At 47.3% G+C, this 14920-nt stretch overlaps 1 protein-coding gene across 2 annotated transcripts in view; it reads right to left on the minus strand.

The window, feature by feature from the left end:
• Window positions 1–14920, minus strand: part of LOC142580131 (uncharacterized) — a 462133-nt gene that overhangs the window by 269652 nt on the left and 177561 nt on the right. The gene's annotated exons all lie outside the window — the stretch shown is intronic.

Below are 14920 nucleotides of genomic sequence, written 5' to 3' on the forward strand. Positions count from 1 at the left end.
GGAAATGGAGGTTTTTAAGGAAGAGCTTGTCAAACAGGTTGAAGAGCTCAAATATGAGCTAAATAGGGAGCATGATGCACGGAAGGTATTCGAAAAAAGACGAAGCAGTCGAGGAAAAGCTGTACAGGGCCGCCATTGTGAATGGAACGCAGTCTCCCGACGTGACAGGATAGAGAGTGCCAGCAAAACACCTGGAATGAGTGTAACGTGTTGAAGGGTTAGCTGGAAAGAGCCGCACCTACCTTGAGGCCGCCACGCGGAAAAAGTAGGCGCACAGGGGACAATGCCCCTTGTCGAATCCGAATCACGCGGAAAAAGACAAACGGAAGCAGGGAGAGGTAGGAGAGAGTGAAAGGATGACTATCGCCGGCGACTCAAACCTGGCTAGGTGCTCAGAAGCAGTTGCGGAGAGGATGAAAGGCGATAAAAGAGTGGCGGTAGGAACATTTCCAGGGCGGACACTGGGTTCTGTCATGGAGCCAGCAAAAGCAAAGCTTGCGGAAAATGCCCACGTGCGCAACCTTGTCATAGTAGCAGGTGGCCTAAATGACGTCCTACACAGGAAAGGGAAAGGTCTAGCCCAGCGCTTGGCGAATGGGGTGGACGACTTGCGCGAGCTGTCCCCTGAGGTGCAGATCATGGTGTGCACGGTGCCGGAGGTGCCTGTGCGTGACAGTCACGTACAAAGAGCCGTAGTGGCTGCTAATGAGGCAATATGGAAAATGTGCGGAGAGAAAGGCATCGAGGTTGTCGAATTTAACAGGGAAGTGAGAACGTGTCGTGGTTTAAAACGAGACTGGGTACACTTCAATTACAGGCTGCCACGAGAAGTGGGCTGGCGACTTGGTGGTCGCGCTGTTGCTTTTTAGGGGTCCCGCGGGTTCTCAGGAGGCCACAGTAGATAATAATGAAGAAGGTCCCCTAGGGTAACCTCAGAAGAGCATCGCCGTCGATAACAGAAAAAGGAGGAAAGCAAGAAAGAAAGCTCGCCATGCAATAGGCTACATAAACATGCAGGGCGTCAGAAGAAAGGAAATGTGGGCAGAGATTGAGAAGATAAATAGAGAACAAATAGGGGCGTATGCGGTTACAGAAACGCATCTTAAAGACTCAGAAGAGCCGCCAGTTATTGAGAATTATGTTTGGGAAGGGTGCAACACAAAAAAGTAGGAAAAAAAGGGAGGGGGAGTCGGAATGCTCATCCATCAGGGAGCCAAATGGAAAAGAGAAAATTCACAATGTCAAAAGCATCTTTGGTTATCAGGTACAACGAGTAGGGGAAAAAACTTGGCTGGGCATTACGCATTTGTGGACCGTAAAAAAATTTAGTGGAATGGATAAGTGCTGCTATTAAGGGTTTCGGGAATCATAATGGAATTAACATAATAGGAGACGTGAATGCGCTCATGCAGGATTTGGAGGGCTATACAGACAACAGCGGGGACTCAATGCTAGACCTTTGTGAGCAACATAACTTCGTTATCGTTAATACAGCGCGGAAGTGCCAAGGGCAGATCCCGAGGGAAGTGGGAACCGGTAATCAACGATTGATTACTGTCTGATGACAGAAGGAATTCATGATAAGTTGAGAGAAATGGGCATTGATGAGGAAGGGTATAGCAGCATAGGGAATGACCATAAACACATCATTTTGAAAATGAGATATGGAGTTGGGAAAGAGAGAAAGGAGTGTAAAATGGCCAGTCCGAATTTAAACGCTGAACAAATAACAAGTGTAGTCACTAGAGTCGAGGAAGAACTTGGCTAATGGCCAAATAAAGAGTGGGAATATTGTGAGCTTCTAAGTTTAATAAGGACAGAAATATGGAAAGAGAATCCACATGTTCGTTGGAAAGGAAAAAACAAACCGAAAACCTGGTGAAACAGAGAGATAGGAGAAGTGATCGCCGAACGACAGAAAGCATCTCGAGAGCACAGGCAGGCAAAGACGGCACAGTTGCCTCAGGATGAAGTAACCGGTAAATGGGAAATATACCGAGAGAAAAAGTCTATGGTTCAAATACTGGTGCAAGCAAAGATAAAAGATGAAAGTGAACGTTGGTTGTCAGAAACACGTGAGAAAGAGAAGGCCGCACCTAGAATATTTTGGAACATAAAATTATTAAGCAGGAAGTCAACAACAATACAACAACATATCCTAGACGAAGATGGAAACAAACTGGAAGAAGAAACGGCAATAAATTACATCCGAAAAATAACAGCCGAATCTTTCCAAGGCAATGACGAAGTTGTATTTGAAGAAAAAAAAGCATGAAAGAGACCCAAGTGGAAAAGGAGCTGGTGCTGACAAATTTTAACTGGAAGAAAGCGGAAGAGAAAATTCCTAAGCGCACAGCCACACAGCTAAACGAGGTTCCCGTTAGGCTGAATAATGCACTAGGATCAAAAAGTAAGCAAGCTCTGGTGAAAACAGTGGAAAAAATTGAAAATATAGACGACTACCAGACAGTAGGTGACAAAGTAGAAGGAATTTAATTTATGAAGGTAAGGGGGAGAAAGATAGAATTCGCTCATATAGACCGTTGACCATTACATCGGTAATATACTTGCTAGCAATGCAGGCAATGAAATTAAAGCTGCAAGCATGGGTAGAGCGTAATGACATTTTAGGATAACTTCAGAATGGCTTCAAAACAGGTAGACGTTTAGATGATAGCTTATTTGTTCTCACTCAGTCTATTGAAATATCAAGAGTAGAAAGCAGACCGTTATATGTGGCCTTTTTAGACATTACAGGAGCGCATGACAACGTAAACCGCAACATTTTGTGGGATATTCTGGAAGAGGAAGACTTAGGTGACGATTGTCTGCAGCTTTTGAGAGAGATTTACCTAGAAAATAACGTTTCCCATAAGAATGGGAAAGGATGAAGAGCGAGGAGAAAGTTTATAACAACAGGGGATTGAGGCAGGGGAGTGGTGCCCTTTATCTCCACTGCGGTTTATGATGTACGTGGTGAGGATGGGGGAGAGGGCGCTGGAAGTGAGTAATATCGGGTTTAATCTCTCCTACAAACAGGCGGGTACAGTAATAGAGCAGCAGCTTCCAGCTTTATCTAATGCGGACGGCATTGTGTTCCTAGCTAACAGGCAAAGTGATTTGCAACGTCTGCCTAATATCTGTGGACAGGAAGGCAACAATTTAGGTTTTAAATTTAGTGTTAGAAAATCAGGTGTTATGGTATTCAATGAAAACAGTGAACAGACAGTGGAGGTACACGGCCAGGAAATACCCCGGGTAACAGAATATAAATACCGTGGTATATGGATAAACGAGGGCAATAGATATATTGAAACACAGGAAAAAATAATAACAGTGAAGGGGAAGAGAAATGCAGCCATAATGAAGCACAGAGCGCTATTGGGATACAACAGGTACGAGGTCCTCCGAGGTATGTGAAAAGGTGTAATAGTTCCAGGAATTACTTTTGGAAATGCGGTTGTTTGCTTTAAATCAGGGATACAATCAGGACTCGATGGGAACCAGAGGTCAGTGGGTCGCCTCGCATTGGGCGCTCACGGGAAGACTAAATGAAGCTGTGCAGGGTGATATGGGCTGGACTAGTTGTGAAGTGAGGGAAGCTCGCAGTAAAAATTGAGTATGAAGAACGACTGAGGAATATGGAAGAAAGTAAATGGGCTGGGAGAGTGTTCAGGTATCTGTACAGGAAAAACATAGATTCACAGTGGAGGAAAAGAACTAGGAAGCTTACCAGCAAGTATGTGGCCTGTAAGGTGGGCAACACAGCAACAAAAAACGGTCAAGCGGAAAGTCAGAGGCCAACATAATCTAATGGGTGGCGGCAATGTAAAGGAAATCTGCCATGAGTAACTACTTAAGAGGAAAAACGAAATCAGGAAAGAAACAATTTATGATAACTCAAAGGGAAGCTGATTAATTTTCGATGCGAGACGGGATGCCTTAGAACACGCACCTATAAAGCGAGATATAAGAAGGAAGAAGAAGCACGTGCTTGCTGCGGTAAAGCTAGGGACACTATGAAGCATGTTTTATTAGAATGTGAAGACATCTGCCCAGCGGTTGATTTAGGCACCACTGACCTCCTTGAAGCCCTTGGTTTAAGCGAGAGCAGGGGAAAAGTAAACATGTCCGTGATAGAGATTAGTAAGAGGCGATTGGAAGATTGGCGGAAGAAAAGTAGGGAAACGACAAAAACAAACAAACTGAGACGTACATAAACACAGTTCGCAATACGGGGTCAGAAAATTTGGTTGTGGGAGTTCATAGTGGCTTTTTTTTTTTCTTTTTTAACCTTGGTAGGATGCTAGGCAGTATAATAGGAAAAGCTTAGTGGCGCAACGCACCGCCGCGTTCCAAAGAGGACGCTTATAGCATCCATCCATTCATAGCTATATGTGTAGCGTAACCGGGGCGAGGCAGAAACGAGAGCCATGTCGAGTGTTTCGCGGGAACGCTTATGCCTTTTTTCCTCACTGGTCATCCTTTGTGCAACAGTGGCCGGTAGTGTGCCCACCTTGTAGAAACAGGTGTCAACTGGATGGAGTGTTCACAGCAACGTAAGAAAGAGCAAAGGACTTTCGCTGCAGGATCCAAAGTGCCTATGATAAAGTAGCCATCGGAACTTGCACTTGAGCATGTAATTTGCATATATGCAGTATATACAAACACCTTCGAGTGATACGCAAACACAATTCTAAAACTGACGCGCGATCAAAAACACAATCATAATCTACAGCTTGAGTGAGCGTGTTTTTCTTTTTCCGTCTTAACAGCATGAAGCGTTTGTTCGCTCACACAATGCTTTTTACGATCACCAGGCCACTATACAAAGCCTCAACGAGCGCCTTCCTGCTCCGAGACTAAACGGATCACTTTTACTCTAACGAGTTGAGCCTTCACTTAAGATAGCGCGAATTCTAAAGCCTTCGTTTCTCTCATTTCGCCTGCCACTTTCCGACCGCAGCGCTACGGAAAGTGCGCTTTGCAAAGACGAATGCGGCATGCATAAAACCACTCTGCCGCCAAGGCAGACGCGCCGGCCTTGAAAGGCTCGCGCTGGCGGAGCGTGCCAGCGGGGTGACGGCGTCTCCCTCGAGTGGCCACGCGTCAGCAGCAGAAAGCGCATCCCTCGATGAGCCGGCACTGGAGGGGCCAGCCCTTGCGGCGCGTCACCGCTGCCGCTCGTGACCGGCCCTTGTTGCGAGCAGCCGCGTCGAATATTCGAAAATCAGAGTACAACAGATTCTTGTTTGGTGGACACGATGCACCAAAAAATTAACCATACAAACAACGATCGCGGAAGTTACTAGAATTAATGTTACACCTTTCGTACGGGTGCCGAAACCTTAACCTTTGAAGCAGGCTTCCTCGCGTCTTCATAAGTTTTCCTGGTCGTACCTTATTTGCGCAGCCGACGCGGTGATTTTAACAGAATATGACGCAACGTTTCCGTTTCCTAAACCACGAGATCGCGCTTGGGCTTAAGTGTCACTCCTAGTTTATATTTCGTACTAAATTTGTTTCGACAGAAAACGCTACGTGCATTATCTGCGCGACTTGCAAAGATTAGTATTTGTCTACGACATGAAACAACCCATATGTATCGCACAAAGGAGAGCCGCGATATGCATAACTGGAATATGCAGCAGCTACGATGTGAGATCCTTATACTAAACCTAACATTGATGTCCTAGAAATAATTCAGCGTAATGCAGTAAGGTTTATCTATTCAAAATATCGCCTGACTGACTGCCCAAGCTAAATAATGATTGAACATAATATTCAAACGTTGCAATTAAGAAGAAAAATTTAGACACTTTGTTTTTTATTTACTGAACTGTCGCTTTCTCCCCAGCCTTACGCACGTCGACTTATGGTCCGCAGTACAAGGCACCACCACTCTCTGTCACTAACACCTCGCAGTGCCAGAACTAGTGTTTTCAATAATTTTTTTTTCATCCCTCCCACAATACCAGAGTGGAAGAGTCTGCCCGTTGAATAACTGACCAGCACTGGCTCCACTGACCATTTATCTAATTATATTGCCTGAGTTCAACATGTCTAATGAGGCTCCTCTTGAACCTGCTGCTTAAAGAATACGTTATTGTTATTGCTGCTGTTGTTTTTCTAGTTCATTACTGACTTGTACTTTTGCGCTACGGACGCTGTGTTGCGTGAAATTATTTCGTTATATTGTTTGTAAACGTAACGTTTTAGTTTTCTTTTATAACAGGCTTGTCCCAACATCCTTGCGTTGTACATGGATTCCACATGTACTGCTCTATTCTGTACGTACTTAATCCCTACTGCCTGGGCCTTTCAGGACTTTCAGTATTTGATAAATAAAATAAATGAAAACAATATAGGAAGAGTTAGGAAATGTCGGGGGATGTGTAGCTTGCATTTACAAGGGGCGTGCACATAAAGATATACCTGGCGACAGGCAGGCAAATTGTTTGCTTATTGGGCCGCGAAAGAGTTGAGTTGTGCTTGAAAAGCGTCCAGCCTTCTCCTCCCAAGCTTCCCTCCTGTGGCGTCGGCAGCAAGTACACCAGGTGCGTCCGGCCACGCGCGCTTCGCGTCAGCCCACGTGCGCGTCGCGTGCAGCACGCGGCGCACATCGCTGGGTTCGTCGCTGCTGCAGCAAATGCCGCGGCTGCTTCCATATAGCGCCGATGCGAGTAGAACTCGTGCGGTACCCTGCGACGCCTTTGGCAAAGGTTGGTCCGCCAGCCGAAACGTCAGTGAAACATGCTGTGCTTATCCAATGGATACGTAGATCGTACTCTCTTTTCTTCTCTCTCTCTCTCTCTCTCTCTATATATATATATATATATATATATATATATATATACGTGAGGCGTTGAGGTGGCTTGACTGCGCGTGTCGATCTTCGTGGACCGCAAGCCGGCGGTGTTGTAGCTGGCGTACTTTTCATTTCAGCCTCGATGACTGGTGACAGCTCTTGACAAGGTACCATGCAAGCCTTCCGTTCCACATCTGTAGGTCCATTGGAGGCTGTCGCTTCAGGACTAGGAGGGGTGCTATATTAGTCGTCGCTTGACTCGCGACAATACTCGTTTGTGCAAAGTAGGTGACGATGGTTGCGTCTGAGCACTTTGCACAATGCACTACGCACAATGTAAGACCTAGGGCCACTTCTTTTGACGATTCTTCCCTTACACGACCACGGATTGCCCCGTATGCTAATCATGGTGCCCTGTACCAAAAGTAGGATCGCTCGCCCTTTCCTTTGCTGCTGCTGCTTGTTTCACCTCCGTTTGCACGACTTCAATAAAGTCCGGAATGTTACTTACGAGGCCTTGCAACAACTCGGCTGGTGGCCGTCCATCGTACAAGGGCGATGAGCGATAGGGCAAAAACTTTACCAGAAGTCTCCCCTCGAGTCGGTGCATTTCTTTAGGATACATTTGATAATTTGGACTCCTTTCACCGCCAGATTGGGGATAGCCAAGGCTTGATGTGACATGTCCGAAGACGTACTTCTTCGCGAAGAGTGCGATTTCATCACTGGCGAATAGTGGCCCGTTGCCCGTGCATACTTCCAGTAGATATTCTTGGCGGGAATCATAGCACTGAGAGCCTCTACTGTGGTTCTTGCCGTTATGTCACGCAGTTACTTGACTTCCGCAAAAATTTGAAAGGGCATAATTACATACGATTGCCCCAAAAAATGTAATATGTCTGCACCGACCCGGTACCATGGGCATGCTGGTGTCTCGCGCATAAGAAGGGGCTCTTGCCAAAGGCAAATTTTTTGCACCTGGGACAGCTCTGAATAAGCTGGGTAATATTACCACATGGTGTGGCACAACAAGAGACTGAAGAAGAGGAGAACGAGGTTCGTCTCGGAATCGCGCGTCGCCGCTTGCTTTTTCGTAAAGTGCAACCGCTTGTATAATCATTCAGCTTGTATACTCCAGCAGGGTATACGCGGCAATATCGCTGCTAAGCCTTGGCCAGAAAACAACACTTCTGGCTCTTTGCATTTAAGCAAGCCCGGATGGCGGGCGTGAACTCATTCTAGGATTTCGCGCCACATGCTTGTCCGCATGATGACTTTGGTGCCCTTAACCAGAGTTCCATTCACGACTGTCAACTCTGCAGAAAATTATTTCAAGTCACCTTCCACCTCTTTGCCTGCCCATACGATGTCATTTGCGTAGTCCTCATGCACAGATGAGGCGGCTAGTTTGCGACGACTATATTCGGTGACCACAGCGACCAGTTGTCGTAGGGCATGGACGTTGACGTCTTCCTTCGCTAGAGCGCTGTCGGCTTCAGTCGAAAGGAACACTCACGACGGTATATCTGCGGAAACAAGCTTCTTTCCCGGGACGAACTGCAAAGAATAATCGTACTTCGTAAGCCGTAAGAGAAATCTTTACAAACAAGGTGGCATGTCACACGTAGCTTAATGATATCGGAATTATTTGTTTGTGATCAGTTTCGACGAAGAACTTCCGGTCATACACAAATTGATGGAATATTTGACACCCGAAAACAGTGCTTAGTGCATGCCTCCTTTTAGATTTGCGCATATCGTTGTTTGGTTTCTGTTACCACACGGGAAGCGCAGGCAACTGGTCGCCAGCAGTTGTTCGACGGAGACTGCAGGAGCGCTTCACATACACCGCATTTTGGAGCATGGCATGTTGTCTTAGTTCCTAGGCTGGGATCAAAGACGGCTAGCACGGGCATCGAAGTCAGGAAGCAAGTGACTCCTTTCGATTCATTTGCGGGGTTCTCAATCCACTCGAAATTGTTTCGACTTGATAAGATCCCGCAATAGTGTGGTTCGTTTGGACAGGCGTGGCACATACTTGCCAAAGAAGTTTAGTACCCCTAGCGCCCGCTGAACGTCAGCCTTCGATTATGTTAGGTGCGCGTTCATCAAGCTTTTTATCAAGCTTTGGGTTCACCGATATGCCGTTTCGACTGATTACGTCCCCTAAGAGCTCTATTTGTGTTAACCCAAATTCACATTTTTATGCGGTGTGCGTCAGGCTGGCCTTTTCAGCCGCCTTCAAGACTGCCGTCAGTGTCTCGTTGTGATCTTTCTTCGTTTTTCCATAGACTAGGATGGCATCAATGTAAATATTGTAACGCGAATGAAGGCTTGAGACTGGAGACTATATACAAAGTATATTTAGAAGGGGCAACTGCAGTGCTGGCCAGTTCAGCTGACAGCTCGAGAGCCTGAGAGCGTTCGTCGTCTTCGTCGGGGCAAAAGGAACACGCAATATGCATGTATCATAATCCCCGGCGGCGGAAGCACCCTCCAGGTGCGTCTAACTACCGCTCATAACAGGAGAGTAATATGGTTTGAGGTGTGCAACATGCACAACGTCAGTGGAATTCGGGGCAGATGCGGCACTGGTACTGACTGGAGCGATTTCGTACGTAACTGGAATCACGGCGCGCAGCACTCGATATGGGCCTGTGTACCGAGACGACGGAGTGGGGCACAGTGATATTACGCATTAAAAGGACCCGAGGAACAGGTGTGGCGACGTAATCACCATTGGGCACAGGAAAAGATGATAGCAAATTGACAAAAGTACAGGCTTTACGCGGCAGGCGGATGAAGGCGGTCGCACTAAAGTGCTTCGGCAGTTCGGCATAAATATACGCGAGTAGAGGAAGTTCGAGGCAAAGGGTACCGGCAGAACAGTCTATCAAAGCTGAATGCGCCGTAAAAAAGTCGAGTCCGAGGATTAGGTCATGGTGACAATCGGTCAGCACTGTAAAAAGAACAGGAACGTGGCGGTCGGCATTACTGATACGGGAAGTACACATTCCAGTGACGTTAACAGTGCTACCATCGACCACGCGTACCGCTCGACTAGTAGGAGGCGTGAGAACCTTCCTCAGTCGACCACGGAGTTTACAACTCATTATCGACACCTGGGCTACAGTATCTATTAACGCCGTCAAACGGACACCGTCTACGTGAACACGAAGTAAGTTCTGGTTCGTTGGGAGCGTCAATGGGTGATTTCTACATGACGAAGATAATGCAGCACTACCCCAGGAGCTGCATGGTCTAGTTTTGCGTCCGGGAGGGTCCATAACTGGTTGGCGACGAATAGCGTTACGGCTAGGGCGACGGGGTCCGACGGCACTGAGGTGACGGCGAGCGAGCACGGCGACTGACATCGACGGATACGCCAGAGGTGGTAGGCGTACGGCGAGGTGGGTAACGGCGCGGGTCGGCATATGGGCGAGTAGGCGGGGGAAAGGAGCTCGAATACGGCGACGTCCAGGAGGTGCGGAAGTGGCGAGCGACGTGGCCAATGCGGAGGCAACGGAAGTAAATGGGCTTGTCGTCCGGAGTTCTCCACTCGGTTGGGTTGCGGTATGTGGGAGGGAATACAGATCGCCGTTAAGCGAAGCAGTCGGCACCGGTCGGGCGTCTGGTCGGAAGACGGAGCAGGCAGCAGGGAAACCTAGGTTTGTAAATTCTTGCCGTACAACTGCCTGAATGAGACATATCGCCGGGGCTGGTTGGTCAATGGTGGGTTCAAGTGGACGTGAATGGAACGGTGCACGACTTGTAGCCTCGAGTTCGCGGTGAACAATACGTGTGACGTGCTCATTTAAGGGTGGTGAAGCGGTAAGGTCGGTGCAAGACGACGTCGCAGCCGTGTTAGGGAGCCGGGAGAACTGTGGAATGACACGGCAGCTTTTGGCCAGCTCAAAGCGGCAGCATTCCTTGACAATGATGTCGATGGTGGACACATTGTAGAAGACCAACAAGTTGAACGGGTCGTCCGCGATCCCCTTAAGTACGTGGCCGACTTTGTCAACTTCGGCCATGTCGTCGTCAACTTTCCGGAAAAGAGCGTGGAAGTCTTGTATGTACGAGACATACGATTGAGTAGAAGACTGAAGTCGGGTAGCAAGCTGTTTTCTAGCAGCCAGCTGCCGGCCGGTGGGATTTCCAAAGAGGTCGGTGAGCTTCTCCTTTAAAGCATCCTAGCTAGTGATCTCGTCCTCGTGTGTCCGGAACCAGACACGAGGAGTTCCATCCAAGTAGAGTAGGACATTGGCTAGCATAATGGCAGTGTCCCAGCGGTTCTTTTGGCTAACACGCTCATACAGGGTGAGCCAGTCCTCAATGTCGATATTATCTTGGCAGGAAAATATGCCACGATTGCGGGGATTGGTAACCGTAACGTACGTGGTTGGTGGGGTTGCAGCAGTAGAAGCAGACGAGGTGTCGTCACCGGAAGCCATTGCGGAAAGCAAGACTGTGCTGCCGCTGCGGAGCTCCGTGGTGAGGACGGGGAATGGCACCCTCCACCAAATGTTACACGAAGGATTGAGACTGGAGACTATTTACAAAGTATACTTACAAGGGTTAACTGCAGCGCTGCCCAGTTCAGCCGACAGCTCGAGAGCCAGAGAGCGTTCGTCGTCTTCGTCGGGGCGCCCGGGTGCATCGGCTACAAGAAACACGCAATATGCATGTATCAATATGAACGCCTGGCAATCCGTCAGAAACTTGACTCAATGTTTGTTGAAAATCTCCGACGCAGATGAAATGCCGAAAGGCTGCCGGAGGTATCTGTATGTACCAAACAGGGTTGCAAAAGTGCAGATCTTTGATGTGCGCTCGTCTTACGGAATCTGATGAGGCCCGGAGTTCGCGTCCAGTCTGCTAAAGTAGGCAACACCAGTACGTTCTACTTCAATATCTTCCCGCTTAGGAAGCTGATAATGCGGCCTCCTAATATGTTCGCTGATGCGCCTCGTGTCGATGCACACTCTGGGACTACGGTCTTCCTTCTGCACTTGAACTAAAGGACTCACCTAGTCTGTTGGGGCGGTTTGCTTCTTGATAATTCCCGCACGCTGCATTCTTTCAAGCTGCTCACGAAGCAGCTGGCGTAATGCAAGTGGCACCCGCCGTGTTGGCTGAACGACGGGCACTGTTCCTGGTTGCAACACCAAATTTGTCAGGCTGCTTCAGACAGTGCACACCCTGAAAGCTGTGCTTCAAGTCGTTTAGCACCTCATGCTCCAGAGAAGCGTGAATTGTGCCGACAGTGCGTCGAAAAAAGGCCCAACGTTTCGCCAAGGTCAATCCAAATAGGTCGCAAAGCTTCGGGCGAAAAGCAGTTCACTACAAATTGTCACTGACATCAGCAAGGGTGGTTATGGGAGCTGACGTAATGCAAGTGGCACCCGCCGTGTTGGCTGAACGACGGGCACTGTTCCTGGTTGCAACACCAAATTTGTAAGGCTGCTTCAGACAGTGCACACCCTGAAAGCTGTGCTTCAAGTCGTTTAGCACCTCATGCTCCAGAGAAGCGTGAATTGTGCCGACAGTGCGTCGAAAAAAGGCCCAACGTTTCGCCAAGGTCGATCCAAATAGGTCGCAAAGCTTGGGGCGAAAAGCAGTTCACTACAAATTGTCACTGACATCAGCAAGGGTGGTTATGGGAGCAGCGATTGAAGCGCGACTATGTTTGGAAGCAACAAACATTGGGAAAGAAAAAAATGCGCATTTTAATTCAAGCGAGACAAAATTAGATTCATTCAACGAAAATAAAATTCCTGGTCAATTTTATATTCGTGACGAGTTAAAGAAATGCAAGTGTATTTAATTTTATTATTAGTAGTAAATAGATTCCTTTTCGACGCCCATCGTTACAGGGGGCGTTGACGCCGCTATCACTCGCAATGCAATGCACCTCTTGAAATGTGCAGAAAGGCGCGCTCGTAAAGTTCACCTGTTGAAATACGCCCCTCTTAGACGTTGTGCTTTTCTGTTTGTCGAAGTTTGTCTGAATTTGGTGACGCGGGTAGCTTCATCGCTTCTTAACCGGTTCAGTCAAAAATAGTGACTTACGACCGCCAGATAATTGTGTAGTTGTTTTCGTGCGACTGCGCTGGCCGACGTTCTTGGCATCCGACGATAGGATCAGCACTCTACACCTAAAGCATTCGTCGGCCTCCAAAGAAAGTATGTTCTGTGGAGGGTGCGACTTCGACAATCGTACGGCTGGCCTTTTCTTGCATCGCTTTCCAAGCTGAAAGCTCGAAACGCCCATCAAGTCAAATGGCGGGGCATTTGAATATATAGCTCTAAAGGCAGGCCAACAAAACAAATTTCGCGCCTTCGAAAGCAAAATGACGTCACTTCTGTGTTTAACGGATGTGGCGTCACATTAATTTTTATTCCGTCCGAAGCGTTCCCTTCACATACAGATGGCGCTAAGCCCCATGAACCGCCGATGAACCGCCATGTTTTGAACGTATGGGCTCCTATGGAAGCTTCGCTACCAGGTATACTTACCTTGGTTTCGCTGGCAACCAAGCCAAGTAAGGCGTGACCATGTTTTACAACGAAGTGTGGTATCTCTAGTGTCCAATACTGATACTTTGGAACATTGTCCCGAAATTCTTGGTCACTCCTTCATTGTATGCTCAAGGTTCTGAATTTGACAAACATGCGGTTTCCCCCTTTCGGTAAACAGCGAAAGATGGGGGATTTGTCTGCTATCCAGTATCTTCCTTAAATAGTACTTGCAGACTACCAACATGGGCCGTCACTTTACAATATTTGCCCCTTTTGCTTTCATCTCCTACTTCAAGAATATCGAAGGTATCGACGACACTTTTCTCGCTCACTTCCTCTACTTCGTCGTTTCTGATGAGTGCAGGGCAGCACACTGCGAAGTGCCTATTGCAAGAGTTGCATCTTTTATCATAGGCGAAGCATTGGCGTGGTTTGCGCTCGCGATTATACCTCTTGCACCGATAATCGCTTGCTTGGCGCTGATCATTTCTTGGCCCTTTGTTGCTGTACGCCTTGAGATAGCGTCTGTCATATCATTGCCTTCGCGCCAGATTACCTTCGTTTCCGCCGAAGCCTCGACAACTTTGCAGATTTCCTCAGCCTTTTGCAGAGTCAGGTTCTTCTTCTGCAAAACTTTTCAGGCAGTTTTGTGTCGTTAGTGCCAAACACTATCTGATCTCTCACCATTCAGTCTTTCCAATCGCCAAAGTTGCACTGCTTCTCGAGGTCGCGAAGAAATGTTGCAAACCACTCTCCCTCAGCTTCATTTCTCAAGCGAAACAAATATCTTTCATGAACTTCATTCCCCACTTCAAAGCAGTAAGCTGCCGTCTTTCGCACGACGGTCCCATAGTCTTTTCGTCTTTCTCAGTCGACGAACAGGAACGTGCTCAACGCGTCAAAAGCACGTCTCAGCCCACGGTCAGCGGGAGGGCTGCTTTTGATGATTCGGCCCTGGTGGTGGTGGTAACAACTTTATTGAGATTCTGCTCAGCTATCTGGCAGGCCCGAGTCCTAGGATGGCCCCTCACGAGGAGCGACCCTTCCGGCCCTGGGATGTTTATTTATTTATTTATTTACTTATTTATTTATTTATTTATTTATTTATTTATTTATTTATTTATTTATTACATACTGCAGACCCTTGGGTCCAAGCGAGTGGGTAGTTTTCAAGAAGCAGTCATAATACAAAAAACGGCAGTACAAACTGTTTGAAGAAATCATATAGATAATAAAACACAAAATGTCAACAATGGAATCTGTTTAAAAATAAGTGTAATAAGATATATTACAACTGAGTACAAAACAACAACGGAACCTGTTTCTAGATTAGTGTAATAATAGTGCTACAATAACAGATGTGAAATGATGCAACAGTGATACTTCGGTGCGGTAGGAGAGACTAAGAAGATGTCTGGATTAATTCATTCCGATGTAAGACCGTGCGCGGAAAATAGGAATACTTATAAGTGTCAGTTCCAGCAAAATAAGGTGTTAAAGAGTTAGGCTGATGGTGCTTTGTGGGTCTGGTTACTAAGGTTGACAGATACGGTGATGGATCTATCGCAAGTCTATGGTTAAGAAGTAATG

The sequence above is a fragment of the Dermacentor variabilis genome, chromosome 4 (assembly GCF_050947875.1).
Source record: "Dermacentor variabilis isolate Ectoservices chromosome 4, ASM5094787v1, whole genome shotgun sequence".
Lineage (NCBI taxonomy): Eukaryota > Metazoa > Arthropoda > Arachnida > Ixodida > Ixodidae > Dermacentor > Dermacentor variabilis.